Here is a 21,974-nt window from a genome sequence, read left to right as displayed (position 1 = left end):
ATTCTAATAAATAGAAGCAGCTACATGTGTTGAATCCTTACTGTATCCAGCACCTTTCTAAGAGCTTTCTATGCATTCATTCATGTAACCCTCACCTGTGAGGTAGGCATTATGATCATTATCCTCATTTCACAAATGACAAAACAGAGGCATAAGAAGCTTAAGCATCTTACCCATGGCCGCGCAGCTAGTGATTTGCGGAGCCAAGAGTTAGACTCAGGCAGTGCCGTGGAGGGGGCGTAACCCCAGCCACCTATCTGGCCTTGACATTGACCACTATGGCTCAGTTTCTTTGTCTTCATATTCCACATGCCTCTTTGACGGTGATGAAGCCATCACCTTGCAGCTCCATGTCCATTCATGAGACTGACTGTTCACCATCCTTCCAGCCTCATCCCTTGCCAGCCTCCTAGTTGCCCACTGAGCCACACCAGTCCTTGGGTTCCTGCCTATACCAAGCTCATGAAAACCTCAGCCCGTGACATGACCACCCCCTGGACCTGGCATGCTTTTCACCTCTGTCTTCTCAAAGTTAAATATTTAGTGTTCTTTATGCCTCAAATTAAGTTCGTGAAGGGGCCTTTGCTAACTAGCTGGTTGCCCCCCTCACTTGTTCACAGCCCTTTTTGTCTGCGGCATAACGCTGATCACAAGAGTGATTTCGTTTGCTCATTTGGTCGCCATTGCCTGTCTCGCTAGGAGCCTAGGCTTTATTGTGCCAATGTAACTCCCTCGTTCTCCAGTGCAGTGGCCTCCTCGTGGTACATGCCTAACAATTACCTTTGGAGTAACTGGATCTCTCTTTGAAGGAGTCTGAAATTCATATTATGGAGGAGGGGAGTTAAGAGAATGACTCCTTCAAAGAGTGATTTTTTTTTTTTTTTTTTTTTGGAGACGAGTTCTCACTCCGTCACCCAGGCTGGAGTGCAGTGGCATGATCTGGGCTCACTGCAACCTTCACTTCCCAGGCTCAAATGATTCTCCCGCCTCAGCTTCCCAAGTAGCTGGGACTACAGGTGCCCACCATCATGCCTGGCTAATTTTTGTATTGTTTGGTAGAGACAGGGTTTCACCATGTTGGCCAGGCTGATCTCGAACTCCCAACCTCAAGTTATCTGCCTGCCTCGGGCTGTCAAAGTGCTGGGATTACAGGCACCTGGCCAAGAAGTGATTTTGAATTTCAAGTATGTGCTCAGGTTTGCAAAACGAATGAGTTAACCGGAGCCAGGAAGAAGTTGACAGGGTAAAGTGTGGGTTAAGGAGGAGAAACACACACACACAAAACAAACAAAAAAACTTTACGAAGTTAAACATTTGTAAGGGCCTGTTAAAAAGAGCAAACTTCAAGAAAGGATGTTACCAAGGCTGGTTGCACAGGGCATTAACTGCCTGTTTGCTGAATGAAAGATCTGGCTGGATTGTATGAGTGAAGGGTGAAGTTCTTGCTTCATATGGAGAGGACTTACCTTTGCTCTAAGGTGAGAGCCCTGCCCTAGGCTCTGTGGCTGCAGCCCTGTGTATTTCACTGTACACTGCTGCTCAGCTGAGCCTGGCAACCCAGCTCTAGGAATCCTTAGTGAACACCTGCCTTGAGTACCTCTGCTCAGTTGCTGCCCTGTAGAGACTCACAGCCGGTCACTTTGACTAACACTTAATAGGTGTTTAGGAAGCATTTTTGAAGTAATGGATTAATGAAGGCAAAGAATGAGGCTTTTGTCTTAAGGGCACAAAAAGTAGTTGGAAATGCCAGACAAGGGATATGTAGAGCCTGAGCCAAAAGTGTAAGTATAAAAGCTATATTTACTCAACTTTTGCAAATCAGAGTAGCTGTCACCACTCTGAATAGCCATAAGCCAGCAAAAAGATGAAGCCTTGTTTAGGAGACAGTAGTAAGATTCATTCTGGGGCACATACTGTGTTACCTGGTTAATCCTCCCTAGCCCTCACAGGGCAGGTTTTGTTATTCTGCTCATACCCATTTTATAGCTGGGGAAAGTGAAACACCAGGAGGGACTTGTCCCCATCCAGAGCCCACATATCAGCCAACCAACAGGGCATGGACCCAGGCAGGTCTGACCTCAAGCCCACTGCATATGGCGCCTTCGCTCTCTGGCCATGGTTGTCCCAGGGTATAAGAAACAACAGGAAGGAGCTTCTTGGTGAGGCAAATGCACCCAATGATCAAGTGTTTCTTTTTCCTCTTCCTCCTGGTCTCGCTGGAATATGCTTCACCCAGAGCAGCTAGCACCAGGGTTTCAGATGAGTTGCTTAGATTTCAGCATACCCAGACAGATTTCAGGAACAGATTGATAGAAGATGGCTCCACTGGGAAAAGGAACCAGAATTTTCTTTATAGGGATAGTCCAGCACAAGGGTGGAGAGAGAATAATCTGGGGACCCTAATTGGACAAATGAATTTATTTCCGTGGGAGGGTCTGAGCCATTAAAGCATTGGGGGCATGACAACAAAGATAAGTAAATCAAATTTCAGTGTTCCCTTCCATATCCCTACACCCCTGCAGGCACGTAAACACAACGACAACCTGGGCATGAAGAGGTCTGTGAGTTTGGCAAGGTAAAAAATATTCCCATTCCTACCAGGCAAATTTGTCTCCCCTAGTGATTAACAAATTTCTGCCCAAATCCTCAGGGACTAGATCAACATTTCCCAAAGCCATCCTCTGCCCTTTTCCTTCCATTATCCCCAAGCCCCAGTGCCTCCAGACCCCTGAGTCATTATGTAAATGACTTACCGGCAAACCCTAACAGCCATTCACTAGGAATACTCCGCCTGCAAAGTCTCTAGTTAACTGGATTTCTGTTTAACCAAAGGTTAAATAAAACCTGCCTTTTTGTAACTGGATATTGAAAATCTTTCTAAACTGTGTTAGTTCACTCACCTTTCTAAGTTTCTAGAGCAGAATGAAAATAATTACATTTTTGCTTGGTGATCGGGCATCTTGCAGTGCCATGGGGCATTATTCTGCCTATCAGTTAGGATTAAAATTTAACTCCAGCTGTAGACTTTGGCGAGAAGTTGGGCTGTAACCATTCTGAGTTGAAGAGGAAATTTGTCTAATTTTGTTGAGAGAAAACTATCTCTTTGCCTTCCTAGTGCCTAGCAGAGAGTTGGAGCTCCTTCTTGAAAACGTTGATGGAATTGATGAATGACTAATAAGATTTTTTTTTTTTTTTTGAGACAGAGTCTCACTCTGTCGCACAGGCTGGAATGCAGTGGCATGATCTTGGCTCACTGCAACCTCCGCCCCCCGGGTTCAAGCGATTCTCCTGCCTCAGCCTCCTAAGTAGCTGGGATTGCAGGTGTGCACCACCACGCCTGGCTAATTCTTGTATTTTTAGTAGAGACAGAATTTCACCATGTTGGTCAGGCTGGTCTCGAACTCCTGACCTCATGATCTGCCCGCCTCGGCCTCCCAAAGTGCTGGGATTACAGGCTTGAGCCACTGCACTCGGCCCCTAATTTTTGTATTTTTAGTAGAGATAGGGTTTCACTGGTTTCAGCATGTTGCCCAGGCTGGTCTTGAACTCCTGACCTCAGGTGATCCACCCACCTCGGCCTCCCAAAGTGCTGGGATTACAGGCATGAGCCACCGCTCCTGCCCTGAATTTCTTTATTGCTGTGTTTTTTCCTCATGATAATTGTGTCTGCCCTTTATTGACTGCTAGTGCTTGTTCCGGGTGTTGTGCTAAGTGCTTTGCAGGCGTAGGTCATTTCATTTGAGTTGCCACACAGTGAGTGGCACGGGGTCGATGGGCTTTACCTTCATTCTGCAGAGGAGGAAATGGAACTTGCAACAGGTTGAGTGACTTGGCCAAGAGGTTCTGAAGCTAGAAAGTGACAAATCAAAATTCACATAGCTTGAGGGGTTTGGGGAATGGCAGTCTTCATCTGATGGGGCTGGATATACAGGGCAGTGTGAAAATCATGAGGAAATGGAACCTATAGGAAATGGGAATTGAGCGGGACACACACATGCATACATGTGTGTGCATCTTGATGGCCCTAGACTTCCCATCAGTTAGGGGGCAAGTATGGTGTAGTGGTTTTAGAGAAGTGATTTCCACATTATCTGTGGGAAAGAGTAAGGGCTGTTCATTTTATTTGTTTGATTTATTAATAATGTCCAATATTTTGTAAATTGATATCTTTGTAAAATACCATAAATTACTAAAGGAATGAAGTAAAAAAATGATAATAAAATGACATTCATGCATGCTTGCTATGAGTTGACTGTATTGCACCAAAATTTGTATGTTAAAACCTGATCTCCAATGTGACAGTGTTAGGAAGTGGGGCCTGGGGTGGGTGGGGTAATCAGATCATGAGGGTGGAGTCTTTATGAGGGGATTAGTGCCCTTACAAAAGAGGCTTCAGCAAGATTGCTCCCTTGCACCATCCACCATATAAAGACAAGGTGAGAGGCCACCATCTATGAATCAGGAAGTGGGTCCTCACCAGACAGTGAATCTGCCGACATCTTGATCTTGGACTTCCCAGCTCCTAGAACTGTAAGAAATAAATTTCTGTTTTTTTATTTTTTTGAGAGGAAGTCTTGTACCCAGGCTGCAGCGCAGCGGTGGGATTTCAGCACACTACAACCTTGGCCCTCCCAGGTTTAAGCGATTCTTGTGCCTCAGTGTCCCAAGTAGCTGGGATTACAGGTATGTGCCACCAGGCCTGGCTAATTTTTGTATTTTTTTTGTTGTTGTTGAGATGGAGTCTCGCCTGTGACCCAGGCTGGAGTGCAGTGGCACAATCTCGGCTCACTGCAAGCTCCACCTCCCGGGTTCACGCCATTCTCCTACCTCAGACTCCCGAATAGCTGGGGCTACAGGCACCTGCCACCACGCGCAGCTAATTTTTTTTTGTATTTTTAGTAAAGACGGGATTTCACTGTGTTAGCCAGGATGTTCTCTATCTCTCGACCTCATGATCCACCCGCCTCAACCTCCCAAAGTGCTGGGATTACAGGCGTGAGTCACTGCACCTGGCCTAATTTTTGTATTTTTAGTAGAGATGGGGTTTCACCATGTTGGCCAGGCTGGTCTCGAACTCTTGACCTCAAGTGATCTGCCTGCCTCAGCCTCCCAAAGTGCTGGGATTACAAGCATGAGCCAACAAATTTCTGTTTTTTATGAGCCACCCAGTTTATGTTTCGTTAGAGCAACTGGAATGGACTAAGAGAAAGCCTCAGTTGTTTGTTGTTACTATTTTCTAGATTTAACAGGCACGAAATAACTGCCAAATTGTTACAAGATTTCTAGAGGCTTATTCCCAGTTTCTTTTCTTCTTTCAATGTAGACAGGTAACAAACAGTTGGTGGATTGATAGAGGTGCTCCTATTCCATTTTCTTTTTTCTTTTTTCTTTTTCTTTCTTTCTTTCTTTCTTTCTTTTTTTTTTTTTTTTTTTTTTTGGGTGAGATGGAGTCTTGGTTTGATGCCCAGGCTGGAGTCCAGTAGTACAATCTCAGCTCATTGCAACCTCTGCCTCCCAGGTTCAAGCAATTCTCCTGCCTCAGCCTCCTGTGTAGCTGGGACTACAGGCACCTGCCACCATGCCTGGCTAATTTTTTGTATTTTTAGTAGAGATGGGGTTTCACCATGTTGCCCAGGCTGGTCTTGAACTTCTGACCTCAGTTGATTCACCCACCTTGGCCTCCCAAAGTGCTGGGATTACAGGCGTGAGCCGCTGTGCCCGGCCTCCTATTCCATTTTCTAGCACCGAGTCGGACTGGGTGTTGCTTCTCCAAGTGTGGCCCTCTATTTGGTAGCATGAGCCTCACCTGGAAGCATGTAGAAAATGCAGGATATCAGGCCCTACCAACAACTCATGAAAAACAGAATCTGCATTTTAAGAAGGCCTCCAGGTGATTTTTGTTGTGTGTGTCAATGCTTAAGAAGCCCTAATTTAGGGCATCGACTCTGAGGTTGAACAACCTGTTTTAATTTTGATCTTTCTCTTATTTGTGTGTGACCTCAGGCAATATCACCTGACCTCTCTGTGCTTCAGTCTCTAGTTTATTTATGTATGTATTTATTTATGTTTTGACATAGTTTCTCTGTTGCCCAGGCTGGAATGCAGTGGCACAGTCTTGGCTCACTGCAACCTCTACCTCCCAGGTTCAAACGATTCTCCTGCCTCAGCCTCCCAAGTAGATGGGATTACAGACACGCACCACCACGCCTGGCTAATTTTTGTATTTTTAATAGAGTGGGGGTTTCACCATGTTGGCCAGGTTGGTCTTGAACTCCTGACCTCAAGTGATCCGCCTGCCTCAGCTTCCCAAAGTGTTGGAAATACAGGTATGAGCCACCACGCCTGACCCAGTCCCTAGTTTTATCAGCACTCACCTCTCTGGGCTATTATGAGCTTTTCAGGTAATGGACCTGGAGGGTTGAAGCCAGTTGAGACTGCTCTTATGGGCCCGGCACATAGTAATGGCTCAATCACTATTGTTGTTGTTAATGATTTTTTTTTTTTTTAAGTATTATCCTTAAGCCACCCTTGTTGTCTTTGAGACCTAGGCCTCCAGGCCAATGATGTTTACTTTGGTGGTTAAATTATCTGTTAGTTTTCTGGAAGGTTTCCCTTTTCCCTGGCTAAACCCCATCATTTAGCATTGGGGCTACTGATGCCGTTTGAAACTCACTTGGACAGGTTTCTTACCCTACTTGGGATCATCTGTTTGTGCTAATCATCCTGAATGGGGTAAGTCCTCAAGAGGCCCCGAAAGGTGATACATTCTGGTTTTCCAGGCTGTCCAGGGCAGAGGTTCCCTGGCTCACTGGACCATTTTGGCAGATGGAACCGTTGCAGGTCAGCTGGGAGAGAGACACATACCTGGGTGGTGGGGTTTCTGTGGCTGCAGTGATTCTGGCTGCTCTCTACTTTCTTCCACCATCTCCACAGATGAAAACCAGCGTGTCCTCTAGTGAGACGGACAATTCTGTGAGCCCAGAGCCAGGAAAAGGCAGCAAACAAAAGTGAACAGTCACCTAAGTAGAGTTTGCTGGAGATTTACACAGAAATCTACCCACAGACACAGAGCTGATGGATTGATAACAAGGGCTGGATAATTTGTTCTTGTGTGCTAAGATAAGGGTAAACAAATTTCATGCTGGCATGTAAGCCCCTAACGGCAGAAGTCAGGAAAGATTCCCTGCCCTGTTGCTGAATTGCTGGCTTGGCAAATTATCCTCAGCGGTGTATGTCTTGGAGACTTCATCTAGAGGTCATGCGAGGGCCCAAGAGTGAAAGGGGGAGGGAAGTGCCTGGGTGCAGAGGAGGGGAACTCTTGCGTTCCTGTGCACGTGGAAGCTCAGAAATGGAAGGGGTCACGGCGCTGGCTATGGTATTTGGAAAATCCCAGAGAAAAGCTGGGTCACTTCTGAGAGAAGCCAGGCAGCAAGTAACTGTGTGATGCCTGGGCATGATTGAGAAAATATGCTGGGAAATGGAGGTTCCCATTTCAGCCCACACTTGACCTTGGTCCCACAGTCACACTCACTCTGGACCTGGCTCTGCTGCATATATTGTTAATAGCAGATGGTTAAGCACTCTATATTTCCATAGTTTCTCCTCACACCTGCACAGAAGAAGTACTTACTGTGCCACTGGAACTGGCTTGTTCTGTCTCCTCTGTCACAACTTCTACCTCCAGGGGACAAAGGCAATAATATCTTGATAATCTTTGTATCACCTATGTCTAAGCATACTCTATAGGTGCTAATAATGTTTACAGAAATAAGGAAGAGGCCAGAACCTGAGGGGGAGCCTATTTTAGAAATAAAAAATGCAGTGTAAATTTTGGAAAATTATTATTATCCAATAAAATATCCTATGTGGTGTTTTGCATCTATTTTCTATAATCCTAATTGTTCTATAATGTATTATTATCCACACTTTCCAGATACTGAGAACTGAGGCTGCAGAAATAAGAAACCCAACCAAGAAAACACATCTTGTATGTAGAGGAACCGGGATACAATCCTGTGACCGTCAGTCACCCAATCCCAGGTCACCCAAGCTGAAGCAAGAGTCCTCATTCCGGCATATATTGCCGTCCATATTCTTTTTGGTTCTCTGCCAAGTCCATGCCTAGGTACCATTTCACCCATTTGTAAAATATGGGGGGATTTCGTGTATGGTCCCATAGGCTGCTTGATAATGGGTGTCAGAAGTGTAGGAGGAGGAAGTATGCAGCCAGGGAGACTGGGCTTCAAGGCTTGAGCCAAGGCCAGTGTGAGTCCCCCATAAATTAAATGTTGCTGCACAGACTCAGGCAGAAGGGAAGCAAATGGGGAGCCAGTCACCAATGCAAGGGACTTCCAGAGGCCTAGGGACTAGAAGCCCCATCTAGGAATTTTTTTTTTTTTTTAAGACAGAGTTTCACTCTTGTTGCCCAGGCTTGAGTGCAATGATGCGATCTCGGCTCCACCTCCCAGGTTCTAGCAATTCTCCTGCCTCAGCCTCCCCAGTAGCTGTGAATACAGGCATGTGCCACCACACCCAGCTAATTTTGTATTTTGGGTAGAGATGGGGTTTCTCCATGTTGGTCAGTCTGGTCTCAAACTCCTGACCTCAGGTGATCTGCCCGCCTCAGCCTTCCAAAGTGCTGAGATTACAGGTGTGAGCCATTGCGCCCGACCCCATCTAGGATTCTTGAATGACCAGGCCAGTGGGATGGAGAACACATTGATCCCCAAAGATGGGTGTGGCCAATTTGTGTTCGCAGTAAGGTAGACATGTGCGTGTATGACTTGCATGCACGCACAGAGACACAGAAACCACAATCAAGGGGGCATTTGTGTGTAGCCAGAGGCACAGGACAAGATCCTTTTATTTTGCAGATAATGTCATTAGAACACTCAGGCTTCCTCAGTGTAGGACTTTTCAGGTTATTAAGGTCTCTTATTAATCAGCCTCCCTCTGTCCCATTGCTTTCCATATTCTTGGTGCAGATAGCATAGATAATAATATATTAATTACATTTTGTGGAAAACAGTGAGAGAAATATATCCTATATACTATATATATTTGTACATATATTCATGCTTTTTTCCTCTTGATTCTTCTATATACTCTATAGTCTATTTCTAGAAGTTTATCCAAAAAGCTGATAAGCGTGGTTGCCTCTGGGTAGGGATTTAAGTTTCAGAGGTAGAAAAGAGAATAACTTGGCATAACATCCTTTTGTATAGTATTTGAATCTTTTAATCATGGGTATGGATTCCTTATTCAAAATGATAAACTAAAAAAATAGCAAACCATGTCAAATATCCATCTTATAGTTGGATGTTTCTGAATTGCGTCCTCTCCACGAATAATTGTCTCTGAATGTGATTAACTCTGAGTGTATTTATGATATGGTTAAAGGCTGTTTTCTTACTTAATGGAAAGAAGTGGACTGACACAAGACCTCTGGAGGTAAAGAGGATAGAGGCGCTCAAGAGGTAGGCAGTTCCTCCAATCCAAGCCAAAAAGGGCTATACCAACTACTGGGGAGTGACGCCTGCCAATAATTTCAGCAAATCAGCTACTAAGCTATGAAGAGCTGTGCTCTTCATGTTGACACTTGGCTGAAGTTGCAGTATCTAAGAGTATTGAGAGATTTGAACTGGACTCAGGAAACCGATTTTTTATTTATTATTATTATTTATTTATTTTTGAGACAGAGTTTCGCTCTTGTCACCCAGGCTGGAGTGCAATGGCACGATCTTGACTCACTGCAACCTCTGCCTCCCGGGTTCAAGCCATTCTCCTGCCTCAGCCTCCTAAGTAGCTGGGTTTATAGGTACACGCCACCACGCCTGGCTAATTTTTTGTATTTTTAGTAGAGATGGGGTTTCACCATGTTGGCCAGGCTGGTCTCGAACTCCTGACCTTGTGACTGCCCACCTCAGCCTCCCAAAGTGCTGGTATTACAGGTATGAGCCACTGTGCCTGGCCTTGCTTGAGTTTTAGTAAAATAATTTTAAAAAGTCTCCATGTATCTCACTTATTTTAAAGAGAAAGAGGGTAATAACTTTGTGTCTGTGCTTGGGCTGGAGAGAATGGGGGATTAGTGTACTTTACAGTATAGCATGCAGGGGTGATCACAGAATTCACCAATGCAAAGACCAAATCATTAGTCACAAGTCTTCTAGTCACAGGGACAGAAATCTATCTCAAGTCATTTCTTTTCAGATTGTATTTGCCTGTGTGCAAGACTTCCCCTGCACTCCCCAAACACACACACTTTCTTTATGAGACAGGGTCTGGAGTGCAGTGGTGCGATCTCAGCTCACTGCAGCCTCCGCTTCATGGGCTCAAGCGATCCTCCCCTCAGCTTCCAGAGTAGCTGGGACTACAGGCATGTGCCACCAAGCCCAGCTAACTTTTTGTATTTTTTTGGAGAGACAGGGTTTCACCATGTTGTCCAGGCTGGTTTCAAACTCCTGGACTCAAGCAATCCTCTGGCTTTGGTCTCCCAAAGTGCTGGTATTACAGGCATAAGCCAATGTGTCCAGCCAGAAACCCACATTAAAGAGGTGTCTTGTAACCGAGTTTCTGTAGTTCTTGTACATTTCTGGAGTGAGATGGTCACTGCATTGTTTTGTTGAGGGGCATTGCTTTAGCAGCTCAATATCAGATCTGGCATCTCTGTAATTCTTTAAAAATTTTCTTTTTTGGGCCGGGTACGGTGGCTCAAGCCTGTAATCCTAGCACTTGGGGAGGCTGAGGCATGTGGATCACGAGGTCAGGAGTTCGAGACCAGCCTGACCAACATGGTGAAACCCTGTCTCTACTAAAAATACAAAAATTAGCCAGGTGTGGTGGTGCGCACCTGTAATCCCAGCTACTCAAGTGGCTGAGGCAGGAGAATCACTTGAACCTGGAAGGTGGAGGTTGCATTGAGCCAAGATTGCGCCACTGCAGTCCAGCCTGGGTGACTGAGAAAGACTTCATCTCAAAAAAAAAAAAAAAAAAAAAAATTCTTTTATAGTTCCATTCTGAAAATAGCTGCTGTGGCTCCAGGCATCACCTCTGTGTTCTAGTAAAGAAGGTAGAAAGTGAAAAGAGTGTGTTCCATTTTATCAATTGTTCATAACCTCTTTGTAGCTTCAACTGTGTCATATAAACATATCTAGCAGCAAGAAAAATGTCCATTTTTCTTGTACTCCAAACTCCAAAGAAATACAAGGGGTATTTACTTCTGTAAATTGCCTCCCTACACAAAATTAGGATGTTGTTGTCAAGGGAGAAATGACCAGATATGAGGAATGCCCTTAATGATCTTGCTTCATTCAGCAGCATGGGCAAATAAATGCCTTCACGAAAAAGATAAGAATGAATGGCTTTAAGGAAGTCATTTGAGTTAGCTTTTCCTGCATAACAAGCCATTCCAAATGTGGTGACTTTTTACATTTAAAGTTTAAACAAACATCAATTTGTTTATGAAAGTGTGGATTGGCAGCTTGGACTGGACTCCTCTGGGAGACTTATCTCTGCTCCCTTCAGTGTCAACTGGGCTTTGTGTTATATCTGTGACTTCAGCCAGATGGTGGGGATGGTTGGAGTGCTTAGGATATCTGGGCCTTCTTTCTACAGGGTTTCTTCTCCTATAGTCACCTTCTTCACATGATGGCAGAAAGGTCTCCTATTGTTGAGTTACAAATGACTCCAAAACTTGATGAATAAGCTGCCACCATTTTATTTGCTCATAACTCTGTGGGTCATCATTTTGGGTGAAGCTCAGTTTGATGGTTCTTCTTCTGGGCTCTCCTGGTGTCTTCCATGTGGTTTAACTGAGGCTGAATGGTCTATGATGCTCTTACTGGCCATGGTCCACTGACGTCTGGCAGTTCGTGCTGGATATTGGCTGGGCCACCTGATGCCAGCAGGCTAGCCCGGGCTGCTTCGCATGGTGAAGAGATTTGAACAGCAGCAAGAGAAAAGGTGCGTTTCAATGTCTAAGTGCTTTCTTTTCCAGCCTCTACTTGCATCCTATTTGCTGATGTCCCACTAGCCCAAGCAAGCCACATGGTCAAGCCCAGAATCAATGTGGGAGGGGACTATGCAAGGTGGCATCTACAAGGAGACCTAATTTCTTAGGGACCATTATTCTACCAATCCACCACATAAGCCTCAAATCAATGACTTGAATGTCTACAGGGATCTCCTTATCTTGTCATTGCTTTTCTCTGCAAGTCCTCTTCATTCCTTTAGATACACCCCTCTCCCCAGGGTAGTAACCACAGCTGCCCTTAGCTCTAGAAATCCCTTTCTCAGCTTCCCACTTAGGTGCTGGGAAGCACACTGACTAGCCTGACATGGTCTGACGCCTGTCCTGAGGCTAAGTAATCGGGATACTATTATCGCCAGTTTCCACTGTAACTACACGTTTGGATGGGGTTGTAGAAGGAACAGTTTTGGAGCCACCATCCTAAAAATGAGGTGATGCCCCTGGAATAACAAAGACATACTGGCCAGACAAGACCAACAGATGGAGTTAGGGACTATTTGAACAGGAAACTTCACGGACTGTATTTCTGGAGGTTTTTGTTTTGTTAGTTGGTTGAAAGAAGCTGGTTTTAATAAGAATTTAAGCAGTTTAAATTCAATTTCTATCATTTTCCAAAACATTACCTTATTAAACAAAGCTATACATTTTATTTATTTAATTATTTTGGAAACATAATTAAATCAGACTAGCATCTGATGCTGGCCCCAATAGGAAACCTAACTGGGTGTTCTTTGTGGCAAATATACAATACTGATTGCGTTACTGTCTCATTCTCCCTTTCCTGAAACTGTGCTGGGAAGACAGAATGGAAAAAGGCATTAATTGGCATTAATTGGCACATCCATCAAGGCCTGAACTGGCACATCAGTCACATCAGGGAGGGTCTGTTTCTTCCTCCAATCCTGTTAGAAGTTTAAGAGCATGCGAAGGATGTTCCACCTTGTGCTCTGTGGATATGTGGGATTTGTGGCAAGCAGAAATGTCTGGGACGGCCTCGGCCACAGGGCCTCTGCTGCATCTCACTGAGGTTCCCCAGCACGGACAGTGTCAGGGCCCACCTTTGCCTTAATTTAACTGGGGCGAAGGAAAGTAAAGGGAGATTGCCTGAGAGTGAAGGAATGCTGGCCTTGGGGAATGTGATCCAATTCCATAAATAGCAGAGATTCCTGAAAGGCTTTGAGGCAGGCTCTGAGAGGTAGCCATGGCGATGCTGTGCCCCTTGGCTCCCTGCTGCCAGAGAGAGGCTGCTTGCTGTCTCTTCCCAGGGGCCTGTGCTGGCGTGCCTGGGCTTATTTCAGAAACTCTCCTAGACACAGCGACTGCTCAGAAGCACACCCTTAATTGGTGGAGCCGGCTCTTCTCTGCCTTGGTGCCCTGCAGCATTTCACTGGCACTCTTCTGCCCAGCAAACACTTGCCAGTAATTGTGGGACCACCACTGTTAGTTAACAGGCTGTGGTTTGCCTTCAAGGGGTTAGTGAGTTCTTCTTGGGTTCTTTGATGACAATGAGGGTGTATTTATCAGCAGGATGGCTGAGGGGTCCTGTCTGTGACTTTGGAAGATTAAGGCAATCTGACTTCACCTATTCCCAATTCAGAATTCTGGCTTCCTCCTCCCTACACAACTGGGGCTTACATTCCTACTGGTCCTCAGTGGTGTCTTGGGGACCTGGGAAGAGGAAAGTGGAATCTGAGATGTGTCTGTGGGTGCAAAAGTAAGTGGATGGATTAGGACAGCACTCCTACTTCAGCTGGCATACTGGCATCCCTGTTTTTTTTTTTTTTTTCCAGAGATGGAGTCTTGCTCTGTCACCCAGGCTGGAGTGCAGTGGCACTACCTCAGTTCACTGCAACCTCTGTCTCCAGGTTCAAGTGAATCTTGTGCCTCACCCTCCCAAGTAGCTGGGACTACAGGCATGCGCTACCACATCCAGCTAATTTTTGCGTTTTTAGTAAAGACGGGGTTTTGCCATGTTGGTCTTTGCTAGTCTTGAACTTCTGGCCTCAGGTGATCTACCCACCTCGGCCTCCCAAAGTGTTGGGATTACAGGCGTGAGCCACCACGCCCAGCCCGGCATCCCTCTGAGAGACAGGACTAGCTGGATTTCCTAGGCCAACTAAGAATCCCTAAGCCTAGCTGGGAAGGTGACCACATCCACCTTTAAACATGGGGCTTGCAACTTAGCTCACACCTGACCAATCAGGTAGTACAGAGAGCTCACTAAAATGCTAATTAGGCAAAAACGGGAGGTAAACAAATAGCCAATCATCTATCGCCTGAGAGCACAGGGGGCGGGACAATGATCGGATATAAACCCAGGCATGAGAGCCAGCAGTGGCTACCCTCTTTGGGTCCCCTCCCTTTGTATGGGAGCTCTGTTTTCACTCTCTTAAATCTTGAAACTGTCCACTCTTCTGATCTGTGTTTGTTACCACTCAAGCTGAGCTTTCGCTCGCTGTCCACCACTGCTCTTTGCCACCATTGCAGACCCGCTGCTGACTTCCACCCCTCTGGGTCCAGCAGGGTGTCTGCTGTGCTCCTGATCCAGTGAGGTGCTCATTGCAGCTCCCAATCGGGCTAAAGGCTTGCCATTGTTCCTGCACGGCTAAGTGCCCGGGTTGGTCCTGATCGAGCTGAACACTAGTCGCTGGATTCCGTGGTTCTCTTTCGTGACCCATGGCTTCTAATAGAGCTATAACACTCGCCACATAGCCCAGGGTTCCATTCCTTGGAATCCCTAAGGCCAAGAACCGCAGGTCAGAGAACAAGAGGCTTGCAACCATGTTGGGAGCAGCCGCCACCATCTTGGGAGCTCTGGGAGCAAGGATGGATTCAAGTGATTCTTGTTCCTCAGCTTCCCAAGTAGCTGGGACTAGAGGCATGTGCTACCACATCCAGCTAATTTTTGTATTTTTAGTAAAGACGGGGTTTTGCCATGTTGGCCTTGCTAGTCTTGAACTTCTGGCCTCAGGTGATCCACCTGCCTCGGCCTCCCAAAGTGCTGGGATTACAGGCGTGAGCCACCGCACCCAGCCCGGCATCCTTGAACCTGGGAGGCAGAGGTTGCAGTGAGCCGAGATTTTTGGCCACTACCCTCCAGTCTGAGTGAGACTCCATCTTAAAAACAAAACAAAACAAACAAAAAACAAAAAAACTCAAGGGTTTATAGTTTACATTAGTATTCACTCTTGATGTACATTCTCTGAGTTTTGACAAACACATAAAGCTATGTATCCATCATCATAGTATCATACAGAATAGTTTTACTGCCCTAAAAATGTCGTGCGCTTGGCCTATTCACCCCTTCCTCCTTCTCTATCAGCTGCTGGCAACCACTGATTTCTTCCTGTCTCCATAGTTTTGCTTTTTATTTATTTATTTTTTAACTTTATAATTTCAAACTATATTTAAAGACTAGAGTAATGCAAACAGGATGGAAAGTTAAAAAAATATACAAAAAAAAAAAAAAACCAATGGAACAGAAATCACTACTCACACATTTCAGACATGATGCAAAAAGAGAATGTAAAAAATAGTTCAACCTAGAGTTCTCAAAAGTATGCAGATATTTGTGGGTTCCCCCAAACAACGGAAAAGCAGTTAGATTGTGCAGTCTCTAATATGCCATGGAGAAGACTTTTGGCTCTCACTGTAAACTTGAAAGAAGATCACCAAAGGGAAAGTAGAATTCTTAGAGAATTTAAAAGCATAAGACAGAAGATGCCCTATGAGAAAGCAATATAAAAAAACTCAGGCTTCCTAGACATTATTTTCTTTAGAACACAGCTTCCCAAATCAATTTTAAGGACTGACTTTCTCCTTGACCTTTGGACTTCTCATCTGTGTCGTCTGTTGTATTCACTTTTGCTCCCATCCAGTGGGGCTTTGGCTACCATCTCATGTCCCTTCATATTCCAAGGCTCTTTTTTTTTTTTTGGCTCCAGACAGGTGATCAGGTATGGCTTAGAGACAGCAATACACAGGAAGATTGGGTTTCTGTAGTCCACTAACATCACATTTCCATATAAATTCCGCTGTGCAGTGTCCAGGCATTGCCACTCCTCCAGAGACAATTCTGTGTCCATAAATGTCAATGGTTCCATTTCTAGGCTTCCAGGGGGTCCAGGCATCTTAGCTGTGGATCTCCCAGTACCTGCAGGTAACGGAGCCACAATGGAGCCACAGAGGCTGGGCCTCTAGGAGCAGCCAGTTTTGCCTTTTCTAGAGTATTATATAATTGCAATTACTTAGCATGTAGGCTTTTCACACTGGCTTCTTTCACTTAACACTATGCATTTAAGGCTCCTTCATGCCTTCCTGGCTTGCTAGCTCATTTTAAAAAATCATTAATATCCCAGTGTATGGATATACCATCATTTTTTGGATGTAGATTATTAAAAGAGGTTTTCTACAAAGAGTACATTTAAAAATTGTCAGTTTAGTGTTTATGGTTTAATTTTATGGGGTGGCCAGGGTGTGGGATAGGTCAACCTGTAGGTATAGTGCCCGTGGAAACAGATGTGGGGGTGGAATGAGAATGATTGCTTCATGGAAAAAAAAAAACAACAATACACACACACACACACACACACACACACACACACCATCCATTTAAAATGGCTGGTATTAGGGGAAGAACAGTGGACCAAGAACAAGGGTGTGACTTAGTATGATTTAGCAGAGACTGAAAATTTATTCATTCATTCATCACTGATTTATTCATTCAACACTGATTTACAGAACACCGGACTCTATGATGTCATACTTGGTCCTAGGAATGGAATAATGAACACAGCAGATTAATGGAACTGATAAATGGAACTTTCGGGAGAGTCAGGCATTCGCCAAAGAGTCACACTAATGAATATGTAATTACAATTGGAGTAAAGTGCTTGGAAGGAAGGAAAACTTGGCCTCTCTTGGAGGGTCAAAGAAAGTTCCTAGAGGAAAGGACACTTGAGCTGCCATCGTAAAGTTAACCAAAAGCTGACTTTGGAGATGGAAGAAGTTGCTGGGCCTGTGATCAGTTCAACCAGCATCTTGCTTAACAGCCCCTTCTCCATTGTCTTCTCCATGGGACAACTCCCTTGTGGAATGCAGCTCTTCTTGGAATAACTGAAGCATATGGTGGGTGTTATCCTGTAATACCAACCCAAATTGCTGCCAAAGTCTCCAAGCAATACAGGAAGACAGGAGGGCAATAGTTAATGAAGCTTTATTTATTATTATTATTATTTTTTGCTACATCCTCTGTTTCCAATTTCCTCCAACACATATTTTGAGCAGTTACGATGTTTCAAATATGGGGTTTTTAAGATTAAATGAAATATGGAGTCTGTCTTTGAGTCAACATATAATTGCATAATGCACTCTCTGACGGCAGCTCTCCCAGGGTCCTCTGGGGACATCCATGTGTCTGTTCATCCTGCAATATATATTGAGTGCTGTGTGCTGGGCCAGGGATGTGGAGATGAAAGAGACACATGATCCACTTACAAGGACCTTACTTTCCAGTGCAGGGGACTCTAAGAAAGAGACAAGAGGTAACAGAACTGTTTGGAAGAAGGCACTGTTGAAAGGCCTTGCCTAAAATCTGTTTGGCTTTAAGCAGAAGAAGTAGACCTCTTCCAATTTTACAGGAAAATCATTTATGGAAATGTATGTAGCTATTTTAGCTAAAATATTCTCTTTCACTTAATCTAAAGCCTGAGATGATAAATTTCTCACTGTGGAAGAAGCCTCAGTGTCCCCGCATTAAATAAAGATCATTCAGCTTCCCAAAGTGGAAGTCAAAAGCCAGTATGCAGAGGTCAGTCTAGCTCAGATGCAAGCCACATTGTTATTTATTTCCTGCTGTGGATTCTCTTGGTGTCTTGTGAAAAAAGATAGATATTTGGGGAACTTAAGTATCTTGGATTTTTCTTTTGAAATAAAGTCAACCACTGTCTGCCCTTGGCATGTTTGGTGGTTTTAAGTAAGGCTTTGTCTCAATGGCACCACCTCTAGCCTCAGCCAGGGCAATTAGAGAAAAGCCTCTGGGGCCTCGGAACGCATTTCCAAACAGGATTTGAATGTGGGTGAGATCTGACAGCTCCTCACAGCCTCTTGGTACCAGCAGATGTTCTGTCCCAACAATATAGGCTGACTCCAGGATGAGAGGACAGTAGGCTCAATGAAGATGTCCGTCTTTCCTCTCCTCCTTCCATCTGCCTTATCAAGAGGTTGACAGGTGGGCATGGACAGTGGCAGCAAACCACCCACACCGTTTAGTTTTGCCCACTGCACTTTTCCATGAGGAGTCCCTCTAGGATGCAGCTCCCAGGCCTCCCAGCTTGTCTGCCTTGTTCAGAACTGTTTTTTGCTGCTCAGTGAAGCAGCTAAGAACTTGAGCTCTGGATTTTGACGAATCTGGCTTTGAAATCCAGCTTTGCTGCTAACTAGCTGTGAGGCCTCACACAAGTTACTTTATTTCTCTGACTTGCCTGTAAAATGGGTATAATAATAGTACCTATATATCAGGATCCCAATAGGAAATAGTAACAAATTATAAATGTGTGGAAGTGGTTTAGAAAACCACGAAAGATAGTGAGATACCCAGGGTTACAGCAGCAGATCTGTGACTTTCTCTAAGCCAATATCTAAGAGGGGAGATAGAAATTATAGGAACCCAGAGAAGAGAAGAGGTACTTAGAAAAGCCCTCTTTGAGAACAGCCATGGCTTTTATCAGAAATGACCTTACAGAGAAGAAATATGACCTTATTTTACTTTCTGTCTCCAAAATCCTGCTCTCCTGAAGCTCCCTGCTGGCCAAACCCAACAAGAAGCCAGAGGGCATGGGAGCAGGTGATACAGTCTGCACAGAGCAGCCTCCTAGGGTAGAGTGAGACAAATGGAAAAGGGTGGAAATGGCTGTGGAGGGCAAATGGAAGACATCCAGCACAAACCAACTCACAGCCTTGCTGAGCTGATTAAATAATGTAATGACATTAAGGGCTTAGCACATTTCCTGTCACCAAGTATTTCATGAAAGTTAGCTGTGACTATTAGCGTTGCTGTTTGCTGGATATGTGAGTTGCCAATACTTTAGGGTTAAGGACATGAAGCAGGACTTAAATGGAACAACAGAGGGCCACACATGTGGCCCCCACACAAGCCCAGGTAATGAAAAGTTTGTGCTTCTTTTGGTATCCAAATAAAATTACGTTTGTCGCTGGGTGTGGTGGCTCATGCCTGTAATCCCAGGCACTTTGGGAGGCTAAGGTGGGTGGATTGTTTGAGCTCAGGAGTTTGAAACAACCTGGGCAATAAGATGAAACCCTGTCTACAAAAAACCCCACAAAAATTAGAAAAATTAGCTGGGTATGGTGGCGTGCACATGAAGTCCCAGCTACTCAGGGGCTGAGGCGGGAGGAACACCTGAGCCTTGGGAGGCCGAGGCTACAGCGAGTTGTCATTGGGCCATTGCACTCCAGCCTGGGCAACAGAGTGAGACTCTGTCTCAAAACATGAAGAAAGAAAGAAAATGAAGTTTGTTTCTCCTCTCCTGAGAAATGCTCAACTATTTCTTCCACTCTTTTCCACGTCTTTCACCTGTACCATCTTTTCTTGTCTTTCCTGTTAGCATGTGAACATGCTGCTATGAAGAAAATGTCTTTTAAGCTACTATTCACCAATGTAAGTGTTCTCAAAAGAGTAAGGGTTCTTTGGGTTATTGGAGGGACAGGAAATGGGGCCTCAAAGTGCCAAGATGCAGTTATGTGTGGGGTGTAGACATGAGCTGTTAGCACCATGGGGGCTGATATTTTAGAAACAGGTCCACTCCTGACCTTGGTAATTAACAGACTTTCCACATGGTTATGTTTCTGCTCTTTACTTTCCGCGTGACCACGAGCAAGTCATATTACCTGGATTTCTGTAAATTGTCAGCCTTACTTCACAAAAATATTCTACAGATTAAAAATGACATGAAACACGTGGGTCTTTTTGCATGAAGAAGGTAGCTTGCCTTCCTACTGCCTGTATATATTTTCTGGGCTGGGAGGCTGTCTGGACTGCCATGGGGAATAAAAAGGGGGGTCAAGAGAGCAGAAAGAATGGGAGGAAGAGAGATGCTTCAGATAGATAACCCCGTGGTCCTCTAGGCAAGGGACGTGGAAGAAAATGGCTAGAGAAGATAGGGCGGGGAACATATTGAGTTGAAAGGCTTCAGTGGGAGGCAGCATGGCAAAGGAGACAAGCACAGCCTTTGGTCCCATTAGTCCAGATAGGGTTGTCCCACCTCTTATTAATATGAACTTGGATGAGCTGCGTCATCTCTTTGATCTTCAGTTTCCTTGTTTGTTACGGTGAGATAAGAAAAAGAAAATTACATATGCAAAAGGCTAGTGGATGCTCAATAAATGGCTCTTCCTCTTGAAACCCCTTTTATTTTATTTTACTTTATTTTAAAAGCATCCATTAATGCACCCATAATAGGGAGCCAGGGGTAGTTCACAGGATTCTCTGACTTATTAAATCAACACCGACAGAAAATAGACAGTTCCCAGTTCTTCTACACTCAAGTGCCATGGCTACGCACATCTCTGAAAATGTCCTCTAGGTTCCTCACTCCATGCACGGCTCCTGCTGATCCTCTATCTGAAAAGCTGCCTTCCCACCTGTCTGTTGCCGTCAAATCTTCCCTCTCATTTCTCCTTTGTCTATCATTCTGTAGAGTTGTGTTCATATCTCAATTAAAGAGCTCATCACACTGTGATGCTGGGATCTGCCCACAGGCTCCCAGTTAGGCTGAGCGCTCTCTGCAGGCAGCATCTGAGCAGACACATGTATAGAGCTTCCCGGTGCCAGTCACTGTATCGCTCTGCTTTCTATACATGCCATCTCATTGAATCCTCACATCCGTATTGTTACCTCCACTTTAAGGATACAGAAGCTGAGGCATCCAAAGTTTTAGCGTTTAGCCTGGGCAACATAGTGAAACCCCATCTTTACAAAAATAGAAAAATTAGCTGGGCATGGTGGTGCACGCCTGTAGTCCCAGCTACTTGTGAGGCTGAGGTTGGAGAATCACTTGAGCCTGGGAGGCAGAGATTGCAATGAGCTGAGATTGCACCACTGTACTCCAGGCTGAGCGACAGAGCAAGACCTTGTCTCAAAAAGAAGAAGAAAAGAGTTTTAGCTTTTTACCTAAGGTCTCAAAGGTGCAGGTAGCACAGCCAGGATTCAAACCTGGTCCGCCTGAAGAGTCTGTGTTTTTCTTTCCTCCACACTAGTCATGTTGGTATTAGCTCCAGGTGCAATACCTGCCTCATAGTATGTCTTTAAGAAATGCTTATTGGATTAGCTGAAATAAACACCCAAAGCTATACTCGGAAACTTTTAGCTTTATGAACTATATATTCTTATTTGAAGAAAATGGCATTTTAACAAATTTGAAGAGGTATAAGAGAAAGCCAGGCTTAACACTTAGTCATCTTGCTGTTATATATAAGACAATTTATATAGGATCCTTTTTACATGCAGAAAATTGCTTCACCACAGATAGAACATACAATCACATGCACACCACACCCCGCATATGCTGATGTTCCTTTTCCTAGGTAGAGATAAACTGGGATCACTTGGGGAGTAAGATGCCAGCACATCTCTCTGTGCTGATGTAAGGAAATTCCAATAACTCACATTTAGAATGTTGCCTTGGGTGGTAAGCGGCTGAGGGCTGCACAGAGGGGTGATAAATGTTACCAGCAATGGACTTGACTGCAGTTTAACCTAAGGTCGCTGGGAGGCCAGAGCAGAATCAGGGAAGGAATGTTGGCCCCTGGGGCCAGCTGAGCCTCGGGCAGGCTCCTGTCTCTGGGCCTTCCCATGCAGTCGAGCTGTGAGCTGTGACGGTCCTTAGCAACCCTGCCCTGTTCCTCCTCAACAGGAAGGGAACGATGTTGC

At 44.9% G+C, this 21,974-nt stretch overlaps 1 long non-coding RNA gene across 1 annotated transcript in view; it reads left to right on the top strand.

The window, feature by feature from the left end:
* LOC126961718 (uncharacterized) overlaps positions 1–21,974 on the top strand; it is a 161,272-nt gene that overhangs the window by 11,819 nt on the left and 127,479 nt on the right. The gene's annotated exons all lie outside the window — the stretch shown is intronic.

Source organism: Macaca thibetana, chromosome 8 (assembly GCF_024542745.1).
Source record: "Macaca thibetana thibetana isolate TM-01 chromosome 8, ASM2454274v1, whole genome shotgun sequence".
Classification (NCBI taxonomy): Eukaryota; Metazoa; Chordata; class Mammalia; order Primates; family Cercopithecidae; genus Macaca; species Macaca thibetana.
This window is presented reverse-complemented; position numbering and strand designations above follow the sequence as displayed.